Source organism: Nicotiana tomentosiformis, chromosome 4, assembly GCF_000390325.3.
Source record: "Nicotiana tomentosiformis chromosome 4, ASM39032v3, whole genome shotgun sequence".
Classification (NCBI taxonomy): domain Eukaryota; kingdom Viridiplantae; phylum Streptophyta; class Magnoliopsida; order Solanales; family Solanaceae; genus Nicotiana; species Nicotiana tomentosiformis.
This window is the reverse complement of record NC_090815.1, coordinates 135,482,254-135,500,139: the sequence shown is the minus strand read 5'-3', so window position 1 is coordinate 135,500,139 and position 17,886 is coordinate 135,482,254. Positions and strand designations below refer to the sequence as shown.

General features: G+C 40.2%; 1 long non-coding RNA gene across 4 annotated transcripts; it reads left to right on the top strand.

Moving 5' to 3' along the window:
• Nucleotides 1-610: 610 nt before the first annotated feature.
• On the top strand, nucleotides 611-17,502 carry LOC117274492 (uncharacterized). 4 transcript variants are annotated; one of them, XR_011415684.1, is made up of 4 exons: nucleotides 611-799; nucleotides 830-871; nucleotides 1,012-1,095; nucleotides 1,192-1,608. It is a non-coding gene; the product is annotated as an uncharacterized lncRNA (long non-coding RNA). The 4 variants fall into 4 exon arrangements; XR_011415685.1 differs by adding an exon at nucleotides 17,335-17,502 and having other exon boundaries at nucleotides 830-1,254; XR_011415683.1 differs by having other exon boundaries at nucleotides 1,012-1,608.
• Nucleotides 17,503-17,886: the final 384 nt, after the last annotated feature.

Below are 17,886 nucleotides of genomic sequence, written 5' to 3'. Positions count from 1 at the left end.
ACGGGCCTGACCGAACCGGGTCGCGGGTCATGGGTTATTTAATTAATTAAATAAAGCAGAAGCCGAAGCCGAAGCCGAGATACGACGACGACGGCGCGAGGCTTGCCTTTTTCTTAACTCTTTAAGAGCTAGAAGAAGAGCAATTATATATATTTACCCATCAAAAGCCTTTTCTTCCTCCGATATGGGACAATGTCCCTTTACCAAGGGAAACTCAAATATTTCATTTTCCCTCCATTTCTCATTCACCCTTTTTAAGGTACACAAACTTAAAATCCCAACAGATAGTATTAAGTTTCTCCACTGAATGTTTGTTTACTTTACTAGATTTTTTGGATTAACCATATTACCACCTTTAGTTGGTTAGTTTAGTCATTGTTCTTTCTGGTTTCGTCTGTATTCTCATTAGCAACTTCTTGTCTCTCTCTCTTTCTCTCACTCTCTGCCTCTCCCTCTCAATTCGCAATTTTTTTTTTTTTTTTTGGTTTTGTTAAGGGAAAAACATGTTTCCGCTAGAAGGAGAGATGGAGTTATTGAACAAGTGCTTAAACATTTTGTGAATATTTTAGGTAGAATATTATTCTTACAAAATAATTAACCCTTTAGGCCAAGGGGGGACGACGAGTTGATAGAAATCTGCGATGTCGCACTAGATATGCACAAATGTCACCTGAAAGGAAACAATCATTTTTGCTGAAACTGCAAGCTAAGAGAGCTGAATAAAAAAAGCGGCGACTTAATCCCCATTCACGTAATACACTGTCCTTAATGGAAGCTGGTAGTCAATCTCAAAGACAGAGTGCTCTAACAGTTGGTGATCCTCCGTTAGATTAAGAAAAAGTTGGTGATCCTCCGTTAGATTCAGAAGAAGGTAGAAAAGTATATTGTTCTCTAACTTCTAAGAGACATTAGATACACACACAATGTTGTATGCGGATATACAAGTATACGGTGATGGATACATCAATTCACAATCATTAAAGTTACTTTTTAGTTTCTTTCAATTGTTAGGTCATGCTTCTGAAGCTACAAATATGCCAATTATTATCGACAAAGGAAATAATATGATTGATTGCTTGTCCATCTTTGAAGTAGGTAAGCGTCCAAAAATAGTACTTTAAAGGGTCTCACTATACAAATTACTTTACTGATTAGTTATACATGCCTAAACATTAACCATTGCAATGCCAGGATCAACTTCAGGTACATGTAATGCAAGAATTTCTTTAACTCCAGCAGCTACTGCACATAGAGGTTTGTATCTATCTGCCAAAAATATAACAATCTCATAATATCACATTACTGTCTCTTTCTATAACCTTGTCATAATTTATCATGTACAGGTAAAACAAATTTAGAAGTCGAATTACAGAATGCTGACTTGCTAAAAAATTTCGTACATTTAAAAGAAATTCCGGATTGTAAATTTTGTGGAGCAAAAAGGCTCCAATATGAACCACCAAAATTCTGTTGTGGTAGCGGATCAATAAAATTGACTTCTCATCAATTGCCTTTAGAGCTACGGAATTTATATTTAGGCAACACTGAAGAATCTAAACATTTTCGTACTTATAGTAGAACCTACAATAATATGTTTGCATTCACCTCCCTTGGTGTTAATTATGATAGAGTATTAGCAAAGAGAAATTGTGGTATATATACATTTAAAGTTCAAGGACAAATGTATCACTTTATTAACAATTTAATTCCTTCAGGAAAAAGAGCAAAAAATTTACAATTGTACTTTTTTTGAGATGAAAATGAGATAAGGAAGCGAATGAGCTTATCAGACAAGTTTAATGAAGCAGTTGTCAAGAAACTGATGGAAATACTAAAGGTTAATCCATATTCTATTTTTCTAAAGTAACAGGTGTTCCAGAATTATCCGTCTTCTATATTGCACTTAAATCTGATTCCGGTTTAGACCAAAGAACATACAACTTACCTACTTCATCCGAAGTTGGGGCAATATGGATAGAAAAACAAACAAGTAACAAAATTTCCACTCCACATATTCGAATGTATACTCATAGTAACAGAAGTCAATTGGTAAATTATTATTATGGATGCTATGACCCATTACAATATCCATTGTTATTCCAATATGGTCAAAATGAATGGCATTGTGGTATTAAAAAAATTAAGAAAACATAGTCATTCAAATCACCAAATTTACTGCGAATGTGAATAACTGCCAAGTATATTGAACATGACTTCACTCGATGGGCTACTTGATATGGAATCTGAAGTTTTATCAAAAGGAAAAAGGAAAAGAGAAACGGTTTCTTGCCATGAATATTATTGTTACAAGATTCAAATAAGAGAGAATGAACCAAATGAAACTTTACATTCTGGAAGGGTATTTCAACAGTACATTGTTGACCAATACATAAAACTTGAGACTAAAAGACTAGATTTCTTTACCTTTAACCAAGATTTATTCAGAACTGCAGTACTACAAGGGATTCTTGATTTGTTAAGACAAGGAGAAAGAGATGCCTCAAATATTGAAAAAATATATTCTTCCTGTTAGTTTTATTGGAGGCCCAAGAGATATGCGTCGACGATATATGGACAGTGACGGACGCACATGGTGGAAAGCGGGTTCAACTGAACCTGATTCGTCAAAAAATAATACTGTGTATATGTATAAATTACGATTAAAGCTGCATAAATTTTGTATAAATATTTTATTTGAACCCACTTGACAACTACTATTTTACGACTAAAGTTATGTACTTCTAAGATTGAACCCGCTTGCACAAAATCTTGGGTCCGCCACTATACCTGGATGCTATTGCATTGGTACATCGTTATGGAAAACCCGACATATTCTTGGCAATGACGTGCAATCCTTCCTTGGCCTGAAATAAACAAATATTTATTAACATTTAAGAAGTTCAAAATAGGCCTGATCTATTCAGCCGAGTATTTAGGGCAAAAGTAGAGGAACTTAAAACAAATATATTAAAAAAAAATATTTTTGGAAAGGTTGCAGCTTTTATGTATACCATAGAATTTTAAAAACTTCGACTTTCACATGCTCATTTCCTTATTATACTTGTAGATAGATATAAACTATTAACACCAAAGGCTTATGATAAATTTGTCTGTACTGAATTACCTGATCGCAATTTAGATTCCTCTTTATATTCACTTGTGACTAAACATATAATTCATGCACCATGTGGCTATTTAAATCCTTCCAATTCTTGCATGAAAAAAGATCGTTGTAAGTTTAAATATCCTAAAGAACTTGCAGTCAATTGCCATATTAATGTTGAAATATGTTCTGACATTAAAGTTGTAAAATATCTTTATAAATACATTTGTAAAGGTCATGACAAAATTGCATTTTCTGTGTATGGTAATAATACAAATGTACATATAGATAAAATAAAAGAATATCAATCAGCAAGAAGGGCATGGCGTCTATTTACTTTTCTTATAAGTGAAATGACTCCAAGTGTGATGCAACTTCAGTTACACCTCGAGGGACAACAATTTGTATCCTCTAAAAGTACCCAAAATGTACATCAAATTGTAAATAATCCAATGACAAGGAGGACAATGTTAACAGAATTTTTTGTAATGAACAGTACCAATAAAGACGATAAAACTCTAAATTTATTATATATAAAGTTCCCAGAGTATTTTGTATGGTCACCAACTGACAAAATGTGGTCACCTCGACAACGAGATACTGCTATTGGAAGAATTGTAATATTTCATCCAACCGAAGGAGAAAGATATTATGTTAGGCTACTTTTAATGAATGTAAGAGGACCTAAATCATATGTAGACCTTTGCAACGTCAATGGAAGATGCTGCGATTCATTTAGGGAAGATGCAGAATAGAGAGGCTTATTATATTGTGATAACAATTTAATTGACTGTATGTCTGACGTTGTGAGTTATCAAATGCCTTATAGTTTAAACGCTTATTTGCTATATTATTAGTTTACTTCAATCCTGCAAATCCAAGAGAACTATGGGAAAAATTTGAAGAACCTATGTCTCAAGATTTCAAGAGAATTCCAAATTTGAGAACAAAAGAGATTCGACATTTAGTTTTTAATCATATTGACGAAGTCTTACATTCAATGAGACACAATATATACAAATTTGTATACGGTCGAAATAGATTTCGGCCTTTCTACGTTCGATCAAGTTCAAGTGGTAAAAAGTCGGAGTGAGATTTTGGGAGTGAGCTCCGAAGTCAGTACTAACGAGCCTCGAGTCCGAAGATCGCTCGAGGAGTCGGCTCGATAACCTTATCGAGCCCGTGACCGAATCGATCCGCAAGACATTGCCTCGAGGTCAGAAATGCGCGACGCCTATCCCGAAGGTCGAACTCGAGCCAAGACCGAAGGGCTCGACCCAGTAACGAGTTCGAGCCAGTATCGAACTCACAGACAAGAGCCGTTGCAACCGCACCAAGAGAGAGAATCTTGGCGAAAATCGAGGAAGAGATAAATTATCATGGGTCCTCCACTATATGCTTTATTTTATTATTTTTTGTAATGACTCTCTAATATAAAAGGGAAAATCCTTGTAAGCTATGCATATACAAAACACACGGAATAGATTGGAACAAAAAGATCTTTTCTCCTATACAAAGATATCTCCTTGTGCCCGTTTTACTGGATCTTATTCATTCTTTCTGTTCATCATTGTCATTCTCATAATCAAAATACTCGTATTGTTCTCTTTATATCAAAATGTATTACGTATCCTTAGAACCATACATAAATTTAACTTTATCCGATTTTTCGGGTAAACAGTTTGGCTTCCACAGTGGGGCTAAGGAAAATAGTGATCGTTTGATATAAATCTACGGTACACACCAACTTACAACTTCAAATCAGCAATGGCTTTACCTATCGACCACGAAGCCGGCCTTCAAGATGAAACCAACAACTTGGCACCCGGGGCCGGAAGGCCACTTAACGATGGCACCGGAATCGAAGTACCCGAAATTTGAGATGAAGTACCATTGGATGTCAATTCACAAATAGCTCTAGAGGCGAATCAGCGTTCCGAACCGGAAAGAAGCATTCAGGGCGGTACTCGATCCGTAGTCCGAGACACCAATAACGCGGGGGAAATCGGGGCCAGCTTACGTATGATCTTTGAGATGCTACAAGCCCAACAAGTAGCGATAGCTCAGTTATAGAGCCAAACTCGCATACAAAGCAGGCCGGATTCCAATCCACTTCGAGAAATCACCCCTAGAACGGAGCCCGCCATAGTGAAATCAAACGAGCAAGAATCGGGGACCACTCCTGAAATTACTAAATTGCTCGAGGAACTCACAAAACGAGTCGAAGCCAACGACAAAAGAGTGAAAACATACAATGCCAGGGTCGATCAAATCCCGGGGCTCCACCAATGATAAAAGGGCTTGATTAAAAAAATATCATACAAAAGCCTTTTCCCTCGAGTGCAACCCCAAAACCAATCCCCAAAAACTTTTGTATGACCGAAATTTCCACATATAACGGTACAACCGATCCTAACGAACGTGTCACCCTCTTACACATGTGCCATCAAAGGTAACGATTTGGGGGACGATGAGATCGAATCCGTGTTGTTGAAAAAGTACTGGGAGACCCTCTCGAAGGGAGAAATGATCTGGTATCACAATTTACCACCAAATTCCATCGATTCTTTTGTCATGTTAGCAGATTCATTTTAAAGGCACATGATGGTGCCATAAAGGTTGCAACAAGGAAATCAGACCTCTTCAAAGTAAAGCAAAGGGGTAATGAAATGCTGAGGGAATTCGTATCCCGATTTCAAATGGAACACATGGAATTGCCACCGGTCACAGACGATTGGTCCGTACAAGCTTTCACCCAAGGGTTGAACGAGCTAAGTTCGACAGCATCACATCGGTTGAAACAAAATTTGATCGAGTATCCAGCAATAACTTGGGCAGATATACACAATCGATACCAATCAAAAATTAGGGTCGATGATGATCAGTTGGGAGCTCCATATGGACCTGTGCATCAAAACAGGACAGCTACTAAATACCAAAAGGAGATCGACAGAGAACAAAGGTCGAACAGAGACCGATATCAACCGTACGTCGTAGATCGGGTGAACAACGGTTCAGCACGCAATATAGTTCGGAACAATCAAAGGATTGATCGAGGGCAAAATTCTCGGGGACTTATGAGCAAGAACGGCTTTGATAAATATACCGATCCTATAGAAGCACCTCGATTATCAGAATATAACTTCAGCGTTGGTGCATCCGCCATCGTGTCGGCTATCAGACGCATCAAAGACACTAAATGGCCTCGACCCATGCAGACCGATCCTGCCCAAAGGAATCCCAATCAAATGTGCGAATATCATGGCACCCATGGCCATAGAATGGAAGATTGCAGGCAACTAAGAGAGGAAGTAGCCCGCTTATTTAACAAAGGGCACCTTCGGGAATTTCTGAGTGATAGGGCGAAGAACCATTTTAAAAACAGGGATTTCGGCAAGCAAAACGAGCAAGAAGAACCGTAGCACATCATTCATATGATCATCGGTGGCATCGATACCCCTCAGGGACCAGTGCTTAAACACACTAAAACATCGATTGTGAGGGAAAAGCGATCTCGGACTCAAGATTACGCACCCATGGGGACTTTGTCCTTCGATGATGAAGATGCAGAAGGAGTCATCCAACCTCATAACGATGCACTGGTAATATCCGTACTCATTAATAAAACTAAAATTAAGCGTGTGTTAATCGATCCAGGTAGCTCGGCCAACATCATCAGATTGAAGGTCGTAAAACAGCTCGGCCTGCAGGACCAGATCGTATCTGCAACTCTGGTTCTAAACGGATTCAATATGGCATGTGAAACCACCAAAGGCGAGATAATCCTACCAATAAATGTGGCCAGAACCATCCAGGAAACAAAGTTTCACGTGATCGAAGGTGATATGAGATACAACGCCCTTTTCGGAAGGCCATGGATCCACAACATGGGAGCTGTACCTTCGACCCTACATCAGGCCCTCAAATTCCCGACATCGAGAGGTGTCAAAATGGAAGGAAATGTTCATCATCGAGGAAGCAAAATCAATGTCCTAGCCTTCGCCGATAAAGGGATCAGGCTCAGAAGGAGAACGGGACACCAAATAGCAATCACAGACATCGGCTTCGACCCAGGCAGATAACCAGAAGATCAAAGAAGATGATGATCAAATGGTCCCTCGATCTTTCATGATTCCTGATGACTCCGACGCCACCAAATCAACAATCGAGGAACTAGAGCAAGTCACACTAATCGAGCATTGGCCTGAGCGAAATGTATACTTGGGAACGGGGTTGTGCCATGAACTCAGGAAGAAACTTGTTCAATTTCTTATCGATAACATCGATTGTTTTGCCTGGTCCCATTTAGATATAACAGGGATCCCTCCGGACATAACAACGCATCGGCTAAGCTTGGACCCTAGGTTCAGACCGGTGAAGCAAAAGAGAAGACCCCAGTCTGAGGGAAAGCACACATTCATAAAGGACGAGGTAACCAATCTTCTCAAGATAGGGTCCATTCGGGAGGTGAAATATCCCGAATGGTTAGCCAACATAGTTGTAGTGCATAAAAAAGGGAACAAACTTAGAATGTGTATGGACTATAAGGATTTAAACAAAGTATGCCCCAAAGATTCCTTTCCGCTGCCCAACATCGATCGCATGATCGATGCCATGGACGGCCACGAGATCCTCACTTTACTCGATGCCTATTCCAGGTATAATCAAATCTAGATGAACCCGGAGGACCAGGAAAAGACTTCATTTGTCACCAAATATGGAACGTATTGTTATAACGTGATGCCCTTCGGTCTAAAAAATGCAGGGGCTACTTACCAACGCCTAGTAAATAAAATGTTCGAAGAACAAATAGGAAAATCAATGAAAGTTTATATTGATGACATGCTAGTTAAATCCCTGCGCACAGAGGACCATTTGACCCATTTGTAGGAAACGTTCGAAATTTTGAGGAAATACAACATAAAGCTCAACCCCGAAAAATGTGCTTCCGGGGTCAGGTCGGGCAAGTTCCTCGGCTTCATGGTGTCAAATCGGGGAATCGAGATTAACCTTGATAAAATCAAGGCCATCGAAGACATCGTCGTTGTGGACAGCGTGAAAGCCGTACAAAGGCTAACAGGTCGGATTGCAGCCTTAGGCCGGTTCATTTCGAGATCATCTGATCGAAGTCACAAATTTCTCTCTCTACTCAAAAAGAAGAACAATTTTGCTTGGACCCCGGAGTGCCAACAAGCATTAGAGGGACTAAAACGATATCTATCAAGCCCACCACTACTTCACACTCCAAAAACAGACGAAAAACTTTGCTTGTACTTGGCAGTATCGAAAATCGCCGTAAGCGGTGTCCTAGTTCGAGAAGAGCAAGGTACACAATTCCCCGTTTATTATATGAGTCGAACCTTAGGAGAAGCGGAAACTAGATATCCGCTCCTAGAAAAATTGGCACTTGCATTGATAAGCGCCTCTAGAAAGTTAAGGCCGTACTTTCAATGTCATCCTATATGTGTATTAACCACTTGCCCGCTTCGTAATATTTTGCACAAACCCAAGCTATCAGGCCGATTGGCCAAATGGGCCGTCGAACTCAGTGGGTACAATATCAAATATCAACCCCGTACGACCATCAAGTCTCATATTTTAGCAGACTTCGTGGCCGATTTCATGCCAACCCTCATACCCGAAGTCAAAAAAGAACTCCTGTTGAAATCAGGTACATCATCAGGGGCATGGACCCTTTTTACGGACGGAGCTTCGAACGTAAAGGGGTCCGGGCTAAGCATAGTTTTGAAATAACCCACGGGTAACACTATTAGGCAATCTATTAAAACTACCAGGTTGACTAACAACGAGGCCGAGTATGAAGCCATGATTGCAGGTCTCGAGCTAGCTAAACACTTGGGAGAAGAAGTCATTGAAGCCAATTGTGACTCTTTGCTGGTGGTGAGTCAAGTAAACAAAACCTTCGAAGTTCGAGAAGGTAGAATGCAAAGGTATTTAGACAAACTACTTGTCACTTTGCACCATTTCAAACAATGGATTCTGTGGCATGTTCCATGAGAACAAAACAATGAAGCCGATGCACTTGCGAATTTGGGATCGTCGGTCGAGATAGATGACTTAAACTCAGAGACTGTCGTTCAACTTTCGAGATCGGTAATCGAAGAAGGTCACGCCGAGATAAATTTTACAAGCTTAGCCTGGGATTGGAGAAATAAGTATATTGAATACTTAAAGAGCGGAAAGCTCCCACTGGACCCTAAAGATTCTAGGGCCCTACGGACTAAAGCTGCTCGATTCACATTGGCTTTGGATGGAACGCTGTACCCGAAGGACATTCGATGGACCGTTGGCAGTATGCTTGGGTCCGGGAGATACAGATTACATCCTACGGGAAGTGCACGAGAGCACTTGCGCGAATCACTCCGGTGCCGATACATTAGTTCGAAAGATAATTAGAGCAGGGTATTATTGGATCGATATGGGCAAAGATGCGAAGGAATTTGTTCGTAAATGTGACAAATGTCAAAGGTTTGCGCCAATGATCCATCAACCCGGAGAGCAACTTCACTCAGTCCTATCCCCAGGGGCCGTTCATGAAATAGGGAATGGATATCGTCGGCCCTCTGCCATCGACCCCAAGTAAAGCCAAATTCATTTTATTTATGACTGACTATTTTTCTAAATGGGTTGAAGCGCAGGCGTTCGAGAAAATAAGAGAGAAAGAAGTTATAGACTTTATTTGGGATCATATCATATGCCGATTCGGGATACCCGCCGAAATAGTATGTGACAATGGAAAATAATTCGTTGGCAGCAAAGTAACAAGATTCCTCGAAGATCACAAAATAAGAAGGATACTATCAGCACCATACCACCCCAGTGGGAACGAACATGCCGAATCAACAAACAAAACTATCATTCAAAACCTAAAGAAGAGGTTGAACGATGCTAAAGGAAAATGGAGAGAAATCCTGCCCGAAGTCCTTTGGACGTCAAAATCCAGTATGGGGGCGGCCCCATTCTCCTTAGTATATGGGTTCGAAGCATTGATACCAGTCGAAGTCGGTGAACCCAGTACCAGATTTCGATTCACAATGGAAGAACCAAATAACGAGGCTATGAATACCAGCCTCGAATTATCGGACGAAAGAAGAGAAGCTGCTCTTGTCCGATTGGCCGCACAAAGGCAGCGAATCAAAAGATATTATAACCGAAGAACCAAGCTCCGCCATTTCAAGCTCGAGAACTTAGTGTTAAGATAAGTCACCATCAATACCCAAAATCCGAACGAAGGAAAACTAGGACCAAATTGGGAAGGACCATACCAGGTTCTCAAGAACATCGGAAAGGGATCGTACATGCTCGGCATTATAAATGGCAAACAACATCAAGCAGTTGGAATGTGTTACATCTGAAATGATACTACTGCTAAGGTACGACCCTTCCATATTCATTTATATTTCAAAACTGACCCCTGCAGAAGTCCGAACAAGAGCTAAGATGGACCCATCGCTTGAAAGCACGCGTTGCACACTTTTTCCTTTAGACCGGTTTTATCCCAAATAGGTTTTTCGGCAAGGTTTTTAATGTGGCAACCTATGATCATGCTGCACTTACAACAAGTATCCGAGGCCTCCGTACAATCAACCTCGAATACTGGGGGGGAATTAGCCCTTAAATATATCAAGATCTGATACAAGAAAGTTATTTCGCAACAACGGGGTTCCAGTGGAAAAAGTTGTAAGAGCCAAAATGGTCAAAGCGAACCATGCTCATGTAGTTGGCCCGAACCCAGATGCGAAACATGAACACATGTATAACGACTTATATCCAAGAAATATCCCTCTATTTGGAGATTTATTATGCAATCAGAATTAATATAAACTCGACCATTACGCCCACGGGCTACATTATTTCGAGTTCGAATCATTCACTTGATGATTAAAGCCTACGGGCTACTTTTATTTCGAGTTCGAGCAAGCACTCACTCGACCATCACGCCCACGGGCTACATTACTTCGAGTTCAAATCATTCACTTGACGATTAAATCCTACGGGTTACTTTTATTTCGAGTTCGAGCAAGCACTCACTCGACCATTATGCCCACGGGCTATATTACTTCGAGTTTGAATCATTCACTTGACGGTTAAAGCCTACGGGCTACTTTTATTTTGAGTTCGAATCATTCACTCGACGGTTAAAGCCTACGGGCTACTTTTATTTCGAGTTCGAATCATTCACTCGACGATTAAAGCATACGTGATACTTTTATTTTGAGTTCGAGCAAGCACTCACTCGACCATTGCGCCCACGGGCTACATTACTTCGAGTTCGAATTATTCACTCAACGGTTAAAGCCTACGGGCTACTTTTATTTCGAGTTCGAGCAAGCACTCACTCGACCATTACACCCACAGGCTACATTACTTCGAGTTCGAATTATTCACTCGACGATTAAAGCCTATGGGCTATTTTTATTTCGAGTTCGAGCAAGCACTCACTCGACCATTACGCCTATGGGCTACATTACTTCGAATTCGAATTATTCACTCGACGATTAAAGCCTACGGGCTACTTTCATTTCGAGTTCAAGCAAAGCACTCACTCGACTATTATGCCTACGGATTATATTTCTTCAAGTTCGAATCATTAACTCAACTAGTAATCCTAAGGGCTACGTCACTTCGAACAATTAATCATAGAGACTACGAAGTTCAAATTTGATTGAATTGTTAAGATCTTTGTGAAAACATTTGTAAGGCATGCATAAAGTCTTCACAAATCGGCCAAAGTTTTCTATATACAAAAATTTTCTACATGATTGATTACAAACATAAAAAATTATGAACTAAGCTTCCTGATCACCCTTAGGGGCGTTTGCTTCTCTGTCAGGCTCTCCCCCATCCTCGGATCCGCTCTTGCTACCGTCATCATCATCGTCATCGCCATCAGAATCCAAGGCTTCAGCTTCAACTTCGAGCTCTTTAGCCTTTTTTATTTCTTCAGTAAGGTCGAAACCTCGAGCGTGTATCTCCTCGAGGGTCTCCCTCCGAGACCTACATTTAGCAAGTTCGGCAATCTAATGTGCTCGAGTGTCGGCAGTATCCACGCCTCTCGTGCCTCCATCTGAGCACCCTCGGAATCATCCCGATACACGGCAATGGACTTATCCTCCAAGATTTTCGACGACTCAACCTCCGCCTTGGCTTCAGCAAGCTGGGCTTCAAGCTCCTCGATCCTCTTAGCTTGAGCCGAACCCTTTTGCTTAACGTTTCGAAGCTGAACATTGGCCGATAATAAGTTGGTCAAAATGGTCTCTTTTTTCCGCAGCCAGGCGATCGATAGTCTCCTTCCACCGATTACATTCAGCTTTGATTTGATCGACTTCTTCCCGAAGTGACCCGATCTTTTCAACCTTTTGCTGCAGCTGAGACAACGAAGGGTTAACTTCCACAGTCGAGTCAAACCCATACTTTAACAGAACGAGGCTCACGTTCTTATCAAGTTCGGCCTCTTCTTCACGAGCCTTAGCCAAATCCACTTGGAGGTCCTTTATAGCCTCGTCCTTTTGGCTGTAAAGAAGCCGCAGGGCATCTCTCTCCCCCGAGACCTTCTAAAGCTCGCCCTCACACTGGCTAAGGTCGACTCGAAACCTACTAATGGCCTGCACAGTAGGGAAAGAACACGAGTCAAATTCGGAAAAGAACAAAGAAACAAAGTATAGTAAAATCATTACCCGAGTAATGAAACGTTAGGCCTCTTCTAGTAGAAGAGAAGCGTCCCCAATATCGGAAGCATCATCGACTCCAGTAAAGAAATCCCGAAAGGGATCCCCTACACTAGAGCCTCCGCCCATATCGGGGGTCTTCAATTCTCAAGCTTCCTTTAACGCCTCCTCAGAAAAGGTAGGAAGAGAAGACGAATAACCCACTGTCATAGTCCCAAGCGGATCACTCAGGGCATTCCGATCAAGACTCGGGATCTCGGGGTCAACCCCGACCGGTACAGCCGCCATCGGCTCAGGAGCTTTGGTGACCTCGATGGCTCTTACAGATTGGATCACCAAAGCCGAGGCACCTCCTTCTTCCTCTTCTTCTTCTTCGTCTTCTTCTTCTTCTCTCAGTCGTTGGACCAAGTCAATCGAAAGAGCAATTGGGCTTAGGGCCCTCTGACCGAGAGGCAGCTTTTCGCTTCTTATCTTTCCCCGGCTTCGGGACCAGGGACTTGGTTCCTTCTTCACCGCTTGAAGGCCTCAAAGCGGCGTCCTTGGTTACACCTGCATGAAAGGAAATCGGTAACGAATGGAGCACAAAGAACACTTCGAAGGAAACGAGAAGTAAAACCTTACCATGATTCTTAGCTTCCCATCTACCTTTTACCAAATCACGCCAAGTGCGTTCGGCATAAGAGGAAGTCGAGGCTAACTTCCGAACCCAATCCTCAAGGTCGGGCACCACTTGTGTCATCCAAGGGGCAGTTGTATATCGGGAAGAGACATTAGAATAAATCGGGAAAGGATACGAAAAGCAACGTCTTATGAGAACCACTTACGGTCGAAATTCTATTCCTCGGGGAACGACATCTTCTCTTCCAGAATAAGGTCACGGGTCCTCACCCGAATATAATGCCCCATCCAACCCCGATCCTTGTCTTCGTCGATGCTCGACATCAAGGCCTTCGCCCGACGATAAAGTCTGATTAATCCTCGAAAGATTTGAGGCCGATACAACCATATGAGGTGATTCAGGGAAAATTCCAGCCCCCCCAACTTTGATGGAGAAGAAGCGAAGTAGGATTACTATACGCCATAGAGAGGGATGAATTTGACCGAGGGTGACCTGATATCTTTTGCAAAAATCAATGATCACCGGGTCGACCGGACCCAGTGTGAAAGCATAAGTGTAAACACTTAAAAACCCCTCCACATGGGTGATGACGCTCTCTTCGGGGGATAGAATTTGCAACACAACCTCGGAACCCCAGTTCCAGTCTTTTCTAACGACCTCGAGATGACCCTCCGTTATAGAGCACATATACATCGACACGTGCTTGCATCAACCCGGACAGATGAAGGATTCTCAACCTTAAAATCGATCTTCAGAGTACACGGACCGGGAACGTAGTCATAGGTGAACGATTCCACCGGCGCCTTATCGCCGGACGGCCGTGAAGAAGAAGTTTTCTCCTTTTGAGGTACAGTTTTTGAAGTTTTGGCCATTGATATGAGAGGAAGAAAGACAAAGGAAAGTGAAAAATTGACGACACCAAAACTCTGGTAGCAACGAGATAGAAAGAAAAGATGAGAAACTTTGGGGGAGTGAATGCGTAAAAGTGGTAAATGATAGATGAAAGAGTTATTTATAGGCTCGCATCATGACGGTTCAATATCAGATGTGGCCGACCGCCATCTGACAAGCATTAAATACCTTGAAAGGCTAAATCGATGGGACAGCTATCACATACGTCATAATCGATCCCTGTTAAAACGTTAGCTTATGACCCAATCGAACCACCAAAAATCACATCTATTCTCACCGCATCCTTCGTGAGAAACGAGGGGACTATCTGTATACGGTCGAAATAGATTTCGGCCTTCCTACGTTTGATCGAGTTCAAGTGGTAAAAAGTCGGAGTGAGATTTTGGGAGTGAGCTTCTAAGTCAGTACTAACGAGCCTCGAGTCCGAAGGTCGCTCGAGGAGTCGGCTCGATAACTTTATCGAGCCCGTGACCTAATCATTCCGCAAGGCACTACCTCGAGGTCAGAAATGCGCGACGCTCATCCCGAAGGTCGAACTCGAGCCAAGACCTAAGGGCTCGACTCAGTAACGAGTTCGAGCCAGTATCGAGCTCACATACAAGAGCCGTTGCAATCGCACCAAGAGAGAGAATCTTAGCCGGAATCAAGGAAGAGACAAATTATTATGGGTCCTCCACTATATGCTTTATTTTATTATTTTTTGTAATGACACTCTACTATAAAAAGGGGGAATCCTTGTAAGCTATGCATATACAAAACACACGGAATAGATTGGAACAAAAAGATCTTTTCTCCTATACAAAGATATCTCATTGTGCTCGTTTTACTAGATCTTATTCATTCTTTCTGTTCATCATTGTCATTCTCATAATCAAAATACTCATATTGTTCTCTTTATATCAAAAGGTATTACGTATCCTTAGAATCATACATAAATTTAACTTTATCCGATTTTTCGGGTAAACAAAATTCAAATTTACTTATGAAATTATTGTACTTCCTTCACCAGCTAACGAGGCAGAAGATGTTCAGTTTGAGAGAAATATAATAGTAAGTGAAAAAGATTTACTCTTAGAAAAGAAATTAAACTCTCAACAAAGAAGAGCATATAATATTATTCTTGATAGAGTATATTCTCATAAACCAGGAGCGTTTTTCATTGATGGTCTTGGAGGAACAGGAAAAACATTCTTGTATCGAGCTTTGTTAGCTAATATAAGATCAAAAGGTTTTATAGCTTTAGCAACTGTAAGTTCTGATGTTGCAGTTTCAATTCTACCTGGAGGACGAACTGCTCATTCGCGCTTCAAAATTTCTATAGACATTGATGAGAATTTTACATGTAATATTAGTAAACAAATTGCATTAGCAACTCTAATTCAAGATTCAAAGTTAATTGTCTGGGATGAAGCTTCAATGGCAAAAAAGAAAATGATTGAAGCTTTCGATACTCTTTTAAAAGATCTCATGAATACGAATATACTCTTTGGTGTAAAGTTGTAGTTTTTGGAGGAGACTTTTGGCAAACACTTCCCGTTGTTGGTAATGTCAAAAAAAAGACTTTATTTGTGAAAGTTTACTATATTCTGATATTTGGAATGGTCTTGAAAAGTTGTGTTTATCAGAAAATATGCGTGCTATCCTGTTTTTTGCGAGTATTTAATGGGAATTGGAAATGGAAAAGAAGAAACTAATAACTCGAACAAAATTGAAATTCCACGTAATTTTATCATTTCTTTTACCACTGAAACACAATCTTTAAATCAATTATTCAATGTTACTTATCCGGATCTACATACATTCTTTTCTAATCCATCTTCTATGATTTCCCGTGTTATCTTAACTACAAAAAAATGATTTTGTTGATGAAATAAATGACATGCTTATACATCAACTTCCCAACGATGCTAAAATATATACTGCAATTGATGAAACTACATAACCAAGCGACCAATGCCAATTTGAAGATTTACTGCACACATTAAATCCTCCTAATTTGCCACCTTACAAATTACCCGAGAAAAAAATTGTCCCGTTATATTATTGCGAAATTTAAATCCTTGCGAAGGATTATGTAATGGTACAAGGTTAATATGTCACGACTTTAAGTCACATGTAATAAGTGCTACTATTGCAAGTGGTGATTTCAAAAATACACATGTATTCATTCCGAAAATACCACTCTTAACATCACAAGATGAAAAAGTTACCCGTTGCTTTCAAAAGAACACAATTTCTACTTCGATTATGTTTTGCTATAATAATTAACAAAACTCAAGGTCAGACATTAGATTTTGTTGGAATTTATTTACGTGAATAAGTATTCTCTCAGGCAACTCTAAGTTGCTTTATCTAGAGCAAAGACTTAAAAAAATGTAAAGATACTGATACGCCCACCAACGGCACAGGATAAAGATGATCATTCTACCTACAATATAGTTTACGAGGAAGTCATTCGAAAAGCATTCCCTTAAATTAATTATATTTCTGTCAATGATGATTCATTACTTCTCCTTCCAACCTATATAAACATGGCTACTGATACACTCGGGGAATTGCGCTTACAAGTAACTACATGAGCAACCGATTGCTATTCGTGAATCATGTGTGGTACACTATTAGGTCTGTGATATTTGAGATTTCAAATAAAGTTCGTCTCGTCCATCTTTTTGGATCCTTATTACGAATTCACACTCGCTCTTTCATAAGGTAAACTCTACTAACTGGGTTAAGGTAATAATCTGTATCAATATCAATTGCTTTCTTCATGTTTCTGCATTTCTTTACTTACCTTTATTCTCATATTATCTTTCTTTTTTTCATCAGTTTTATTCTCTTCTAGCTAGATCAGTTTCTCTATTCATTGGTGTTCTCCGTTGCGTTTATGATGATCCAGCAAGTATCTCATTTTGTTGTCGTGTTTAATAAATTAATCCTCTGGGTTATTATACCTTTCTTTTTTGGATTTTCTTGATCTGCTATTCCATGTTTGTGTTGCTGTGTACATGCAGAACATTTATGGATTCACTCTCAAAACACACATGCATCCTGATCGGCGAGATACAACCAGAAATCATGTAAAGGGAAGAAGAGGAAATTTCTGAGTTCTTAGTTTTCGTCTATTCTTTCTTGGTAAGCATGTAAACCTTTATTCTATTATATAGAATCTTCATTTGCCTATGAAATTCTAATTTGTGCTGCTTTATTTTCCTTTTCAATTCAGTCTGTAAGATTTTGAATATTCTTTTCCGTCTTAATGTTTTCTTTTGGCGGATTTTGTATATGCATGTGGTTATCTGTTAAAAGGCTTCTATGAAATTTTTTCACTAAGGTGTACAACCTGCAAGAACATTGAAGCTTGATTCTTAGATAAACTTGAGATTTATTGGGAAAAACTGAGATTTCAGCTTCTAAATGTAGCATCCAACTATATAAATTAACCAAAGTTGCTAAACATTGTTGACACTAACTTTCCAGGTAAAAACCTTTTCTCGAAGTCACCAGAAATCTAATGTAATAAGTGGCTCTTAACAGTTCTCTCTCTCTCTCTCTCTCTCTCTTAG